Consider the following 17,252-nt stretch of genomic DNA (forward strand, 5'->3'; position numbering starts at 1 on the left):
GTTGTTTTTTTTAGTATCTAAGGGGGAGGAAGCACACAAGAACCAAAACACAGTGCAGAGAGTTAGAAACTCATCACCTCATCACCGTATCTTCTTCTCTCCATCTCTCTTATCCCACCATCATCACTTTAGAACACCATACAAAGAAGACCGAGAAAAATTCACTTCCTTCTTTCTCTCTACCATCACCTTCTCTTCTTCTTCACCCAGGCCGACGACCCCGACGATACACAGACTGCACACGTCCCCCGGTGATCACAAGTTTAGACAACCTGCACCCACAGTAGTCCGTCGCAAAACTCTATAATCCCCGACCTCGAGTGCTCCTTCACGGTTTCAGAACCGCGGGCACACCCAGAACTTCCTCACTGCATCTCTAAAGCCAGTGCAATAGAACCAACACACAACAAGACTTCGGTGCACGTCTCACGACCTCTATTGGTGCCTTGATACCATCCTCCGGTGAAAGACCGACGACGCGAAGAGTCCAACGACCCACTCTAACACCCACGAGCTCAGGCCACAAACGACATCAATTTTGGGCAAAAGTCTGGTGGTAAAAATCTCTACATCGTATACCCCTACACTTCTTTTAATAATAATAATAATAAAAAGTTTCTTTTTAAAAAAAGAAACCAAAATTTTCCTTTTAAAGAAAATAAATTTTTTAAAATAAGTTTTGAAAAATAATGTAAATAAATTTTCTTACAATAAAATAAAATAATTTTTAAATAAAGTAAACAAAAAGTTAATTTCATTTAAATAAAAAGATTTTGCATTAAAGTTTTGTAAGCTAGAAAAAATAATAAGAGTTTTTATAAACTAAATCTTGTTTGAAAAGTAAATTGGATTCTTTAAAATTTACATGGTTTTTTTTTTAGGAAAGCTTTTAATAAGATTTATTCTTTTTTTGTTTCATGTATTCTAATGAATTTTTTTTATTTTTAAAAAGAGATTTTCTGCTGCACGGATTTTAAAAAAATAGAGGATTTTAAAAAATTGTTTTTTTAGAAAGTTGTTTTAAAATAAAATCTTATCTTGTTAACATTTCTAATTTACAATAGGTTGTTTAAGTTGTTATAAAAGGGGAATGGAATCTTTTTTTTAAACTGAGATGGGTATGATTTTGGAAAAGATCAATCTGTTTTATGTAAAATTGATTTTTTTTAATTAGAAATAAAAGATTTTCTTGAAAATATCTTTTTAATGTCCAAATACATAAAAAAATTATTATTATTTTTTGTTCAATTTAACAAAATTGGTAGGTTTTTTTTAAGGTTAAAAAATAAATTAAAACTTTTGTTTTTGTAAAAGAGTACAATGTTTACGTCTTAGGTTGTTGGCATAGTGGTAAGATGTTTAATTTTTAATGTACGTGACCCAAGTTCGAGTCTTTGAATGTTTCATTTTATCTTTTTACTAGCATAGCTTATATCTCAAAGTGGTAGCACATTGGTGAGATATTTTAGTGTCAACACTCATGTCGCAAGTTCAAGACTTAATACTCCGATGACGGGAATTGGAACCCTCTAATTTACTCAGGTGCTGCTAACACCGAAAGTTCGAGTCTTTGAATGTTTCATTTTATCTTTTTACTAGCATAGCTTATATCTCAAAGTGGTGGCACATTGGTGAGATGTTTTAGTGTCAACACTCATGTCGCAAGTTCAAGACTTAATACTCCGATGAGGGAATTGGAACCCTCTAATTTACTCAGGTGCTGCTAACACCGATGATTGGTGGCGACTCCAAACCCTTATCTCGAAAGAGGCCCTTCAGAGGATGACGTCGGCCGCTCCATATCGCGATGACGTTGCGACATGATGTATGATATGTGATTGAGTTACAAAATTTACGTTTTGCTATTTTGACATGAGTTTTTATGTTTGATTGGATCGAATGTCATTTGTCCATAAGGGTGAGGTTTTTGTGTAAATTCCGTATTCAAATTTATCACTAGTTATTCCTCAATTCAGTGCAATATGGTGGAAGTTTGGTGGATTGAAAATTAAAATCAAAGTTTTGGAATACGTGATTTATAATCCGGACACAAATTTCAACATAAATTGTTTAGTGCCCTCCAAAATTGATTTCTCATTGGATTAATTGGTGCACAAGAACTTTGTAAGAAACGGCAGAGGGATTCTTTCGGATGATCCTTAGCAGCTGCGTGCGAGGCGGTGCAACATGAGACCCTTCTGGCGACTTCAACCATAGCTTCACTCGGCGGCTTGGGGCACAAAAAGATAAAATTAGGGTTTCTAAACCGTAATTTTAGTTGGTCCATAAAATCAAAATTTGTTGGAGTTAAGTTAGGTAATTATTTTAGTTAATTCAATTTTAGAATGGTTTATAAAATTGATTAAAAATAATCTTTTGTTAATTATCATAATTTGATTAGGTTAATTGTTTTAATTAATTAAATTTTAGAATAATTTAAAATTGAATAGAAATTAAAAATAATATTTTAATTAATTAGTTGTTTAAATCGTTTTAAAGCTAATAAAACTAAAATAATTAATGTGGACTTTTATTTGTTAGATATTTTGGACCTTAAATCCACATAACTAATTTGTTATTTAATTAATTATTAATTAAAAATTAATGAACTTGAATAATAAATTGATGATAAGGGAACTTTGTCTAAGGCAAGTAACTAGGATTGAGGTATTTAAGTTCAGGGTAACACCTCTATTTAGGGACCCACCTGGAAGTTGAATTGATTTAAATTTTATTTAAATTCATTGAGAATGCCCATAATGTGAATAATTTTAATTAGGTTGAAACTTGGTAATTCACAATAAAATTAACCTAATCCAATTTAAATTTAAATGGATTAGGTTGAATGACTTAGGTAAATGAAATTAGCCAATTTTGTCTACGTGGTAGAAAACCCTATTTACAAAACAGTGAGTGGGAGAGGGGTATGTGACGGCATATCCCATGGTCTCCATCAGTGATTCACAACATGAGATTCGTGTGAGGCCTCACAATAGCTTTTTTGACCGTCCCCCTACGGAATGTGTTTACGTGGATCAATACTAGGGTGAATCTCCTCATAAGGACATGATCATAGTTTTGTCTCAATACTTGACCTACTGTACAATGACACTTGTTGAGAATAAATTATGGAATCTAAAATGATGGGTCACACTCACAGAGGACTATTATAGTGGTTAATGATGTCTTTGACCAAAATAATGGTAACTAATGGCCCGTTTGATAACCATTTTAGTTTTTGATGTTTGGTTTTTCTTGTTTTTAGTTTTTGGTTTTCTGTTTTTAAAAAACAAAAACCATATATGTTTGGTAACATGTTTGTTTTTTGTTTTTAAAAAGTTAGAAAATTAAAAATACATATTTGAGAGAGAAAATTTTATGTAGAGTAGAGATGACAATGGTGTGGGTGCGAGTGAAGATGCTCTCCCCCATTATCGGGCTCGTGAAAATTTTTAGGCTTCATCGTCACCTCATTCTTGGGTCCGAGAGATGTTCTTTAGAAAAATTATCGGTTTTTTAATTGTTTTTAATTATTTTTAGAATTTAAGTATAAAAAAAATGTAATAAATATATATTAATTGTTTAAAAAATGGAATCGGGGATGGAAATAGGGTCGGGACATGCCTTTTCTATTTTTGGGACAACCCTGCAGAAATTTTTGTCTTCCCCTAATGTAGAGACATGAAAATAGAGATGTAAATAAACTTTTGGAAGATAAATTTTAGAGAGATAAATAAAAATATTTAGAAAAGTTAAAAGAGAAAAAGTTTAGAGAAAAAAATAAAGTCGATAGGAAAAGATATGTTAAACAAAAAAAAAGAAATTATAAAGAAAGAGAAAAATTATAGTGGAAACAAATTTAAAGATAAAAAAAATTCAAAATATAATTTTTATAGAAAATAAATAAATACAAAGATAAATAAAAGTTATAGTGAAATAAAATTGAACGAGAAAATAAAATATAATTTTTAGAGAAAAAATAGATTACAAAAAGAAAGAAAAATTAGAAAATACGAAATTTTAGAGAGAAAAAAGTTAGGAAAAATATTAAATTTTTAGAGAGAGAAATAAAACTGGTCCGTTTGAAAAAGAAAAATTTGGAGATAGACAAATAACAATAAATATTGAAAATATGAAATTTTTAAACAAAGAAAAATAAAGTTTGTAGAGAGAAATTTAGAAAAAAAAAATTTAAAGTGAAAAAAAAAATTTTTAGAGATAAATATGAAAAAGAAAAAAAAAGTTGAGTATTGAAAGAAAAAAAAGAGATTTTGAAAAACAAAAACTTGTTTTTAAAAACTACTTTTTTTTTATTTTGGAAATTTACATAGAATTTCAAAATGGTTTTTGAAAAACAAAAAAATTAAAAATTAAATTGGTTATCAAACAACCTTATTTTTTAAAAACTAAAAACCAAAAACGAAATGGTTATCAAACGAGCCTTAAATGTTTTAGAAATATGAGTTATTTGATATAATGTTTGGTTGAGATTGTCTCAATCTAGTGAGCCAACACTTGACCTACTCTACGACGGCACTTGTTCTTACTCATTAGAGTCCATTTATCAAATTTTTTGTTTTTTATGCTGAAATTTAATAAATATTGATTGCAATATTATGAATTAATATTTTCCTTTTTGATACGCGATAACCCAAGCGTATTGAACTACTCGAACGACAAGCTACTTGAATTCAATCGTATAGATGGTTTCAACCCGAAAGGCTAAGAGTTAGACAAATTACCTTTGCAGTCGATTACCTTGAGTAGACAGAATACTCACTATGCTCAAAGCTGGAAACACTCCACAAGTTTGGTGACCAACCAACCAAGAATGCTCCGAGGGTAAAAATATGGATTCCTGAGTTCAACCACACAAAGGAAAACGATATTTTAGGGGTAGGGGTTTGCACACGGCAAGAGTGAGAGAACTCTCAAGTTTCTATTCAATATCAATCAAAGGTTTGGAATAGAAGAGGGTACGAGCCTATTTATAGGCTAAGACCCATAGTCTTTACCACCAATGTGAAAAATAAAAAGAAAAAGAAAACATATTTCTCTTAAATTGCGAACTTGCTAATTAAGTAAGGCAATAATTTCCTAAAACTAATTTTGATAAAATAAAATAAATCAAAAGAAAATCAAATAAAACATCTTCCCTAAAATCCATCAAGTTACTACCCAAGCAAGGGAGAATTATTCCTTATTCTAATCAAAATAAAATTAAGGAAAATAAAAAGGAAGTTTTCCTTAGAAGGGAATAGACTGGGCGACAAGCACCCCAAGGGGGCGTGCACTGGACGGATCGGCGGCATGACGGACGTGCGCGAGGGGTCCTGGCGCTGGCATGGTGAGGCGTGCGCGTGCGAGTGACGGGGAGTGCGCCTGCGAGGCAAGCAAGGCAGGGCGTGCGGGCGAGTAGGTGTTGGCGGTTAGGGCATGTGGGCGTGGACGTGCGGGTGGGATGTTGCGAGGCTCGGGGCGCGTGCTGGGCAAGGCGCTTGTGAGATTAGCGCTGCAAGGCTGGGTGCATACAGCACGACCCTGGTGTCAGACACACGACAAGGCGAGGCACACTGAGCAAACGGGCGTGTAGGTGTGTGTGGATGTGCAGCATGGGCAAGCAGAGGGTGCGCACGGTTGAGGCCATGCGGGCGAGCAATTGGAGCGAGTGGGCTGGCTGCATGCATGCATATGCGAGGCGTTGGCACACGGGCAGATAAGCAACTGAGCGATGGCGTGCGCGTGCGCTGTGGACATTGAACGTGCAATGGTGCTTTTCTCTTAGCTTCATTTTGTTCGAAGGACATTTTGCCAAATATGATCATATCACTTTTATATTTCAACGATTTGTCGAGTTCTCTCATTTTAATCTTTTATTAATATGTCAAAATTGAGAAAATTTTTCACTTGTAAAAGTAATTTGAACATTGTAATATTGATAGTGTAAATTTAGTATTTGTCTTTATTGAGGAATGTCCTCAAAGACCCGTTGCCAATGTCAATTTAAGTGTTCAAGTGAAATGAATGATCTATGAGGCAATTTAAGTGTTCAAGTGAAATGAATGATCTATGAATAATACGTAAAACGTATTGAGGTGGCTTGTATAATGTCCTTTAGATGACATATTATATGTCAAACTAAAAAGATAAAAAAGAAGGCAGCAACATACGAGATGTTGTAGCTACGGAAAGCAAATTTTAATAACTGTAAAAATGATATCTTGAGATTAAGCATTAGAAAAAATTCAAGGACTAAAGTTATAAAGGAAAATAGTTTATGAAGTAGCTAGTGGAGTCATAATTACAAGGGACTATAGGAAGCATCTCTCCATGAGAAGAAAAATAGAAATAAAAGTAAATTTGACTTACTGAATTTTAGTGGAAATAATAATTTTTACTTAGATAATTGATTCAAGATCCACTATCAACATCTATTTTTTATACAAGATATGATTTTTGTAGAATTATTAATGATATTGAATAGTCCCAACAAGTTGGCACCACGAAGTCAATCTCAGTTTTTGAAGTGGGAGACATTTAGATGTCGTTAAGTTCTTACTTTATGTTGAATAAGGAAGTTATAGTACCAAATATTCCAAGGAAATTTTGATTTTCCAAATCTTTGTTACTAAGAAGTTTGTATAGTATGAATTTTTTCAAGTAATGAAGTTTATATTTTCGAAAATTGTTCGGAAATATATTTAGTTAAAATAAGAACTATTTGAGAGACATTTAGATGTTGATAAGTTCTTAATTATTGCTGAATGAATTTTTAGTACCAAAATTTCAAGAGAAATTTTGATTTCTACAACTTTGTAACTAGAACATTCATATAGTATGAATTTTTCAAGTAGCAAAATTTACATTTTAATAATTGTTTGAAAATATATTAAGTTAATAATAAGAACCATAAGAGTTTCGAATTGTTTGTAAATGTTAAACTTGTTAACATTTACAATACTACATAAACTTGAGATAATTAAGGCGGCAGAGTCCAAAATAGAAAGACAAATATTTTCTCATGAAGGTGATACTTTTCTTTGGCACTTGAGGTTGATTTATATAAACTTATAGATAAAAAGCCAGTGAGTGACTCTCTAAACCAGTTAGAGGTGAAAGTCTTGCCTTTTATGCAAGAAAACCTAGATGATTTTTACTAGAAAAAACGGTCAGATAACCATTAGACTGGTACATTTAAATCATCTATGTGGTCTGATAAATGTAAATTCAAACATATAAGTCCATCAATATAGTACGATCTGATTGCTGTATAAAATATACGAATCTACGTACGTACTACGACTAATTGATAGAAAGTGGAATTGTATTTGACCGTAAACATCAAATACCATTGTGCAAAGTTGTGTTGCAAAGAGGAGAAATAAGACCTTGTTAAACATGGCCAAACTAATAATGAGTTACACACCATTACTCCACTTAGGATATGCAATAAAGATTGTATGATAAACATGATTTCCTCCAGAAGTGTACAACTTTGAAATTTTAAAAGAGCAGTAAAGCTAGTTTACAACACTTAAAATTTGGGAATAACATTTAAAGATATGTCTTAGGGTAGGTTATCCCTAAAGAGACTTGAAATGGTTCTTTTACAATCCATAAGATAATTTATTATATATGAGGAACAAACAAAAACCATAAAGATAGTATTGGAAAATTTGTTCCAAGTGAAACCACTTAACTTTTAAACAAAAGTTGCTGTTAATTGTCCTGTTACATTTGAGAGTCAAATGGATCCTTACTATTAATTGGAAACTCTTCATTATGTTAGGAGAGTTGTAAAACGACTCGGATGTCACGAAGACTTCATTGAATTCAATGTTGTCATATTAGAGGACAACATTTAGGCCTAATATCCTTAGAGAGGCAATGTGGTTATTAACAAGGATTAATAAGTCAAAGTCATGAATCTCGAGATAGAATTCATATACTCTATCTTAGTCTGGAACTTGTATATCCTAAAATCAATGGGTTATTATTGGATCTACAAAAGAAAACAATTTTGTATATAAGAAGGTACCGACTTTCAATGTTAGACAAATGGCAAGGGTTAGACCCACAGGAGACAATAAACTATGAGTAAACTTTATCTTCTATTACCAAACTAAAGTCTACAAACTTTCTTTAATCCATTGTTGCATGTGGGACATGACAAATGGATGACAATACTTCGTTTTGGAAAGGGAATCTTAAATAGTGCATTTATACCAATCAACTAGAGGAATTCATTTTCAAGACATGGCAAAAGTTTTGCAAATTTGGAAGGCCTTATTTTTTAAATAAAGAAGGAAAGGATGTGAATCCTGGAGCGGAAGCAGTAGCACGTGTTCTTGAATTTCTTTTGAAATTTAAAACACAAAAAAAATATAAAACAAGAAAGAGTGTTGGATGTTACCTTTGAAGACTCTTCTTCGTGTAAACCTAATGAGACAAGACCACTTGATCTTCCTCGCTAAGTCTCTCGGTCGAGAATCGGGATTGTGGGATCCAATTGCAAGGGATTCAAGAGTAAGAGAGTTGAAAGCGCCTTTTTTTAAGTCTTTAGGGTTTAGTTTACTGTTATATTTATGGAGGGAAAATTTGAAGACCATCTAGATATCTTATCCTTTTGGATATAGAATATCTTCTCCTAAATCTACGGGAAATTCTAAGACCATCAAAATATCTTATTCTTTTTCAGGAATTCAAAATGTAGAAATAGATATTTTTCCCTTCCATAACATTATCCCCACTCTCAAAATACATAGTATTAATTTTTTGAATCTTTATCCAAAATTAACATATATTTATATAATGTATCAATATACATTATATATATTCCCTTATATAATTTGAACATTTCAAATTATTTTATAACTCTTGATCTTCGTTTTACCTGTTGTGAGCTAGCAAGGGGACCTGCAAATCAGAAGCTCTGACGATGTGAAATCAATTAGTCAAACTCATTAACCGAGTTAATCAACATTCGTTAACTGCGGGTCACTCCACTAAAGAGCCGCAGCTGCACTATTCTCACTGCATAATAGTTTTGTGTCCATAGATGTAAGACCATTAACGGCAAGTCAATCCTTCATGAGTGCTCGTAACTCTAGTTGGGTCAAATTATCGTTTTACCCCTAAGTTACATCTTGCTCCTTAAATACCACTACTCCCCTAATGAACAATCTGATTATGGTCCGACCAGTAACCGGAAGTCCCCATCGGGCCAGTGAGAGGGTATGGCCCATTGTTCAAATCCCGGAGTCAGCATATAAGGGAACACTCATCTACTTCCCTAAAGTCGGGAAGGAGTGAATATCATATTGCGTAGTTATTTTCCTAGCTCTTCACTCGATTTCGTCCCCAAAATGGTAACTCGGGCCACTCTCATCCAGACAAATCAAAGGACGATCTCTTATAGGCAAAAGTCCATAACCCGCTCACGATTAATATCGAGTTTCTCGATCATCCTATAAGGTAACAATTTACTGACGGTGTTAGAACCAATAATTAATTATTTCATGGTCCGGTCTTATACAAACTCATTGTATAGGATACCCTCACATACATATCTCTACATGAACGACCTGGATAAAGTTGTTCGTAACTGTTACAAAGTGGGTTGTATCCATAATTTACCAAGATAAGGTACCCAACCTTATCCATGTACTATAGACCATATAGGTTATTACTGGAACATTATCCACTTGTACATTGAATATATACTGTATATGTACTATATATCAAATATATACAATTTATTTCAAATATATACTATTCCAGTTACATTATATAACTTTGGATTTTAGTTTATTGGAATAGGAGTAATGCAGTGAAATAATAAAATAACTTTTATTAATAATAAATAAAAGGTTTACCAATTACAAACTCACACGCTCAAGAGACTGAACCCAACAATCTCCCACTTGTCCTAAAGTAAGTGGGATGTACATCAGAATTACAACAAACTAAGGTATACAATATACCTAGTGACATCTCCCACTTGCCCTATACTAAATGATACATGTCTCGTAGACCTAGATTCTCTAGGTGACCCTCGAACAAAAGATCTTGGTCCTCTAACCAGGATTTTATTTAGCCGTGAGAGTCTTTATAAATGGATCAGCAATATTGTGCTCCGAAGCAATCTTCGTGACGATCACATCTCCTTGTTGCACAATCTCCCTTATTAGGTGATATTTTCTCTCTATGTCTTTGCCTCTTTTGTCACTTCAAGGTTCCTTTGAGTTGGTGTAAGAACCGTTTGGTTTATTTTAGTTGTAAAAAGGAAGAAAAGAAAAAAAAAATTAAAAATGTTGGAAGTCTTTAAAGGCATTTTGGTCTTTTGAAAAAAAAAAGAAAAAAAAAGAGAGAAAAAATTGGAAAAGATTTCTCCTGCAAGGACATTTTGTTAAATTTGCATAAAAAATAAAATAAAATCAGTTTCTTGGAGCCAAGTTGGGGGCACGTGTGTGATAGTGGACATGTGGTTGAATAAGAAATAAATGAAGAGGGAGATTGGAAAGAAAAAAAAGAAAAGAAAAGAAAAGAATAGAATGGGGAGAGAGAACGAAGGAGAAAAAGAGAAATAACAGGGGAGGGAGGGAGGAAAGATTTCACAAAGCTGCTGAGAAATAGAGGCTGAGAATCTTGATTTCGATTATGTTTTTGGAGAGCTCCACCACGGAGAGCGGCAAATGTAGGTAATTAAACTGGTTTTATTTGAAGATTTGAAAAGAAATAGAAGTTGGTGAGGGTTTTATGCATTGTTGTGTTTATGTTAAAGAAAATACTTGAAACTTAAAAGAGGTTGGGTTTTCATTATCCTTAAAAGATTAAGAAGTGAGAACCAATATTTGTATGTGGGTTTTATTCTCCTAAAATCCATTGGTTTTGTTGGTTTTTTTAGGTTATCCTTTTGAAACTACTTAGTAGGAAAAAAAGATTTTAAACTTTTTTTTTTTAATGTGGAATAGAATTGTTAGAGTTTAATTGAGGTTTGTTGAAAAAAATGAGGAGTGTTTGTGTTGGTTCGACGAATTGGTAGAGAGGTGAACTGTGAGGGACTGCCACGTTTGAACGGAGAAGGAAAAAGAGGAAGATAGAGGTTGTTGATGGAAGAAAGGGAAAAAAGTTTGAGGTAAAATTAAATATGAAGAATAAAAAGAGATGATTAGAAATTGGGGCTTATCAGGTGAGATTGACATGAAAAGGAAGAGGAATTGAGTGGATTGTGGGACCCATTGAAGGTAGTAAGAGGGAGAAGAAGTAGGTTTTTAACAAGAAAGAGAATGAGTTGTTTATTGGATAATTGGTTTTATTTTGAAGATAATGTGATTTAAGTTGGAATTAAGTGAATTAATTTGATATTGGTTGAAGTTTAAGGTCAAGGTAGATATTCAAGTAGTGGATGACCCACTTTAAAAGATTTGTGAGTGGTTACTTTTGTGAGTGATTTATTTTAGAAATGTTTTTAGATATGTATTACTATAGTATTTCAAGTATAAATTATGTATTACGTATGTTTTAGTATTTCTGCTGAGAATGAGATAATTCTGGTTGTTTGAGATTTTAGAGATGTTTTAAAATTTGGAGAAATGTTTTGTAGTTTAGAAAAATGTTTGAAGTTTAAGAAATGTTTTAATGAAAGAGCTAGATTGGATTCAGAATATATAAATATTTTATGATTCTATAGAAATGTTTTAAGTTTATTGAATACGGTTAGAATTAATGATTTTAGAAATGTTTTCAGAATAACTATATTTAATAAGAAATTAGAAATGTTTTATGTTATTAGATAAATGTATGAAGTTTATGGAAAGAAAGATTTTAGAAAGAATTTTGAGAAACTTTTATGAAACGTTACTTAGAATTTTATGAAATGTTTTTATAAAGAAAGGTTTGAGAAAGTTAGAAAGAAATATTTTAGAAGTGGTTTGGGAAAGAAAAGTTCTCAAAAAGAATAAAAGAATAATTTTAGAATTGTTTGTGAGATTGAGAATTTCATGCAGAAAGTAGTTTTCAAACCACCATGTTATTGTACCTAGGTGATCACACGTATGCTCTATGAATGTGTTTTTATAGTATACATAGAAATAGAAGGTCTTTCGGACCATTCTAGTTCGCGCGTTGAGAGAATTATTCAGCTGTGTATATTGAGATTACTCTATGCTAGTAGACCAGAATTAGAATTTTCTACTATGCGTATTGAGATTACTCTACGCCTGTAGACCATAATAGAATATGGGTACAGCTGTGGTGTTAAGTTTTTCATAGTTCGTTTTATGTTTGAAAGATGATATTTTACATGTATTTAGAAAGTGATATTAGCAAGTGTTTTTCCTAGTATTTTTATGTTTCAAGATAATGTTTTGCAAATTTATTTAGAAAGTGTGTTGTTATAAGTTTCTTATGAGAAGTTTATTGACTTTTTAGTTGCTCAAGTACTTTTATGAAGTTTGAATGAAGAAATTTATTACTTAAGCTTTATAATGTTTTATGGAAAATAGCCTTGCAAGATTATTTTCGTATTAACTTACCACTCATCGAACATTCTTAGTTCAATCTTTATCCTTTAGTCTTTGCCCAGGTTGTACTTGAGTTTCAAGAGATAGTGGACCAACTTCTGCCACCCAGAGTTGTTGAGAAACTGTATATCATTTGTAGGTACATCTTAAGTAGTGTATTTAGAAAGGATGTAAGAATAGATGTAATGTAAAAGTTAGTTTAAAAGTATAGAAGAAATTCGACTATAGACTCCACACCTAGTGGGGTCCATGGTCGGTGCGACCCATTCTTGAACTAGTAGGTATGTTGGGACGGGTCGTATCAGTTTGGTATCAAAGCATTAAGATCCTGCATTAGATGAGAAGTACATGCATTACAATTCATTTAAAGAATGTGTGATATGCATTACATTATAGAAAGTCATGCATCGATGTGGCAGAATGCACATGTTTTAAGAATTTGAAACTGAAAGTACTACTATACGTAAAGCATAAGGGAAAAGAAGAAGTTAGTAAGATCAGTTGCCTGAAAATAAACAATGATGTCAAATAGAAATTAAGTAAGAACAGTCTTACCGTCTCCATCAGATTTAAGAGAATTGAGGAGGAAATTTCAAGAGTTACTTAATTAAGGTTACATCAGACTTGGTGTGACATCGTGGGGCACACAGGTGTTATTTGAGAAAAAGAAAGATGATGCTCTGAGGTTGTGTATCGATTATAGACAGTTGAATAATGTAATGATACAAAATAGATATTTATTTTCTTGTACAGGTGATTTGTTTGAACATCTTAAAGGTGTCTCACTATTCTCAAAATTGAAATCACAAGCTTGACGTAAGAGGAGCAAGTGTGTCGAAAACTGTGTTTAGAACACATCGTGGGTATTATGAGTTTTTTGTTATGTTAGTTAGGCTGAATGAACACACCAACGGTATCTACTAATCGCTTATGAACATAATATTTCATCCATACTGGGATCAATTTGTAATTGTTTGTTTATGATATAATAGTATTTTATGGCAACTAGGGTGAGTATGTAAAATATCTTAAAATTATGTTGCAGATGTTATGTGAAAGGAAGTTGCATGCCAAATTGAGTAAGTGTGAATTTTGGCTTGATTATGTGAAGTTTTGGGTCATGTAGCATCTCGGAAAGGTATATAAATATGTTGATCTACGGGAAATTAAGACGGTAGTAAGATGAAAACATCCTACTACAGTTACAAAGGTTCGTAGTTTCTTTGGTTTAGCATGATATTATCGCCAATTTGTTGAAAAATTTTCAAAGATAGTACTTCCTCTAGCGAATTTGGCTAAAAAGAATTCAAAATTCGTAAAGATAGAAATGTGTGGAGTTCCAAGAGTTAAAGAAAAGAGTAATATATGCCCATATACTATCACTTTCAACACCTGAAGTATAGTTTGATGTTTATAGAGATGCTTCTCATAAAGGTCTTGGGTGTACTATGAGGTAGAACAAAAAAGTGATAGCTTATGGTCGAGGCAGTGGGGAAAGCATGAGTATAAGTTCCAAGGCATGATTTAAAGTTAACTGCGGTAGTAAGGGCGTTAAAAGTTTGGCGGCATTATAGGTTTGGCAAAAAGGACAATATATATAGAGATCATCAAAATCTCAAGTTCATCCTTGAATATGAAAGTTGAAATTGGTGAAATAGAAGGTGGCTTGAGTTGTTAAGGATTATAATCGTGCTATTGAGTAGTATACCGAAAAGCTAAGGTTGTAGTTCATGCTTTAAGCGGGAAGCTAGGTTGTTCAAAAGCTTGCCTGATGTAGTTAGTTTCTCCTTGGTGGGTTAAAAATTTCAGTGCAAAGAGTGTTGATCATTTTCGGAGTGTTTTATTAGCTCACATTTAGGTTTGCCCTATGTTGACTGATAGAATTATAGAAGCTCAACTTGATGATTCAATATTGAATAAGATAGTAACATGGTAGCTGACGAACATATTATTCAGTAAGAAATGCTGGAGTTTAGTTGTGTACCTGATAATTTGAATTTTAATGAGATGTTGGAGGAAGCTTATGGTTTGATTTATGTCATGCACCCAGGAAAGCACAAAGATGAGTCGAGCATTGAAAGAATGTTACTGGTGGCCAAGTATGAAGAAGGAAATAGCAGAATATGTGTTTAGATATTTGACTTGTCAACAAGTGAAGTCAGGATGTTAGAAAGTTATAAAACTTCTAGCTTCACTCTTGGTTCCATAATGGAAATGAGAGCATGATATTATAGATTTTCTATTTGGACTTCTCCGTACTCAAGGTGGTCTTGATGATACTTGAGTGATAGTTGATAGGTTAACAAAGACGGCTTGATTTATTTTTGCTATAAAGATCACATATTCTCTTCATAAGTTAGCTAATATATATTTCAATGGAATATTAAGTTGAATGAAACTCCAATGCCTATTGTTTCAGACAGGAACACTAAATTTGTTTCTAAGTTCGAGCCTAACCTACAACAGAGTATTGGGTACTAAATTATATTTTAGTACAACATTTCATCCTTTGACAACTGGACAGTCAGAGAGAGTTATTCGAACTCTGAGAATATGTTACAAGCTTATGTTTTGCGGTTCAAAGGTAGTCAGGATACTTATTCGTCTCTTATGGAATTCGTGTATAATAACAGTTATCATTCCAGTATAAGATGACACAATTTATGTCGAACATCGGTTTGTTAGGATAAAGTTCGAGAAAGGAAGGTAAATGGGTTTTGATACGCAACAACCCAAGTGTATTGGACTACCCGAGCCACAAGCCACTTGAATCCAATCGTATAGATGGTTACAACTCGAAAGGTTTAGAGTTACACTAATCACCTTTGCAGTCGGTTACCTCGAGCAGACAGAATACTCACTATGCTCAAAGCTGGAAACACTGCACGAGTTTGGTGACCAACCAGGGGGGAGGGTTTGCACACGACAAGGGGTGAGAAAAATCTCTCTAGTTTTATTCAATCAAGCTTCAAAAGATGTCTAAAACACGAAGGGTACACGTCTATTTATAGGCTAAGGCCGATCGCCTTTACAAGGAAAATAACAAAATTAAAAAAAGAATAAAATTGATAAATTCCTAAACATGCCAAAAATCGATAAATAAAAGAAAATAAAATCAAACTCTTTTACTCTTAGGAAAATAGATTCCTAAATTGTTCCAAGAGTGGGTGGCAAGCAACTCTTGTTGGCGCCAAAGAGGTGGCGGCATCAAGTGGTGGGGGTGCCCATGGGGGCTGTGGCGCGCGCAAGGAAGCTAGCACTGGGGAGGCGTACATGAGCAGGGCAATGGTTCCACATCCGGATCTAGTTTGGTACGGGATGGGCGATCTTGGCCAGAACCGCACGTGGTAGAACGACGGGTTGGGCGATGCGAGGGCGAGACGATTCACGTTGGCATTCAACGGATTGCGGCAGCGTGCAACGAAGTCCAGCTTTGTGCGGCGGTGGCGTGCAATAAAGATAGCAACTCCAAAGGGGTGACGGCATCACGGTCCGACGAGGCAGTGGGACGGCCAGATCTGGTTTAGGCGAACAGCGGGACAGATCTAGGTTGGTACGGATGGTACGGCGGTGGGACGGAACGACGAGGCGGCCGAACCAGATCTAAACGACGGCAGAATGGGTGGATTTTTGTACGGAATGGGCAATCTTGGTCAGAACTGCACGCAATAGAACAACGGGCTAGGCGATGTGCGGCGAGACGATTCATGTCGACATTCAACGGATGGCAGCACCGTGCGACGAAGTCAGGCTTCGTGCGACGGTGGCTGCAATGAGACTATAGCAGCGAAATGAGATGAAGGTGAAGGATGGTTCTAAGTTGAAGATGAAAGGTTCGAGGCGAAGGGTTGGGCAGTTGAGGTTGGTGGACCTAAACCCTAATGTTTTTCTTTCAAATTTTAATCAGCGATTTAAATATTTCCTTTTTTAGAGGATAAATTCCCACATTTAAATTATGTGTTAGATGTATTAATACCCTATCCCATCAATCTGAAAATTTACGAAAAAAAATTGGAATAGTCTTAGTAATTGAATAGTCTTGGATTTAAATATTTCCTTTTCAAAAAAAAATTGGTTTTTTTTTTTCAAAAAGAAAGGAAATTTTCTATTTTATACGGGTAAATTTGAAAATTTACCTCAATACATTCTTATCAATTTTTTCTTAAATCTACTTTTAAATTATAATTAGCGATTTAAATTTAGATTTAAAATAAATATTTTGATTTCATTTATTTTTTATTATATGCAATTGATTCCCTAACATTAATAACACTATCGAAATTTTCTATTTTAGATGGATAAATTTCAAAATCTATCCTAACACACTCTTATCAATTTTTTTCTTAAATCTACTTTCAAATTCTAATTAGCGATTTTAAATTAGATTTAAAATAATTATTTTGATTCCATTTACTTTTTATTAAATACAGTTCATTCCCTAATATTAATGCCCATTATTTCTGTTGCTATTCGTTAAAAATTATAAATCCCTAAAATTATTCATATATACCTAATTGGTTACCAGAGTATATTTGTCTAAAATTTTCTCAGTATTTAAAAAAAAGTTGTTTCGCCATTATTACAATATCTCATAGATTTGACCATTTTTTAAAACATGTTATTAATTTTGATCATTACTGCAGTTGCACCTTTGATTGGAATCCAAAAAATTGAAGCCACACCAAACATACCTTGATTCTAAATAAAATATTATTTTAAAAATAAAAA

At 33.3% G+C, this 17,252-nt stretch overlaps 1 long non-coding RNA gene across 1 annotated transcript; it reads right to left on the minus strand.

Annotated features, from left to right (window-relative positions):
- Positions 1–9,830: 9,830 nt before the first annotated feature.
- Positions 9,831–13,563, minus strand: LOC148209073 (uncharacterized). Its single transcript, XR_015787279.1, has 2 exons — positions 12,762–13,563; positions 9,831–12,646 (listed from the first exon to the last, which is right to left on the minus strand). It is a non-coding gene; the product is annotated as an uncharacterized LOC148209073 (long non-coding RNA).
- Between the last annotated feature and the right edge of the window lie 3,689 nt (positions 13,564–17,252).

This window comes from Momordica charantia (assembly GCF_013281855.1).
Source record: "Momordica charantia cultivar OHB3-1 chromosome 9 unlocalized genomic scaffold, Mcharantia_2.0 BLBB01000009.1, whole genome shotgun sequence".
Classification (NCBI taxonomy): domain Eukaryota; kingdom Viridiplantae; phylum Streptophyta; class Magnoliopsida; order Cucurbitales; family Cucurbitaceae; genus Momordica; species Momordica charantia.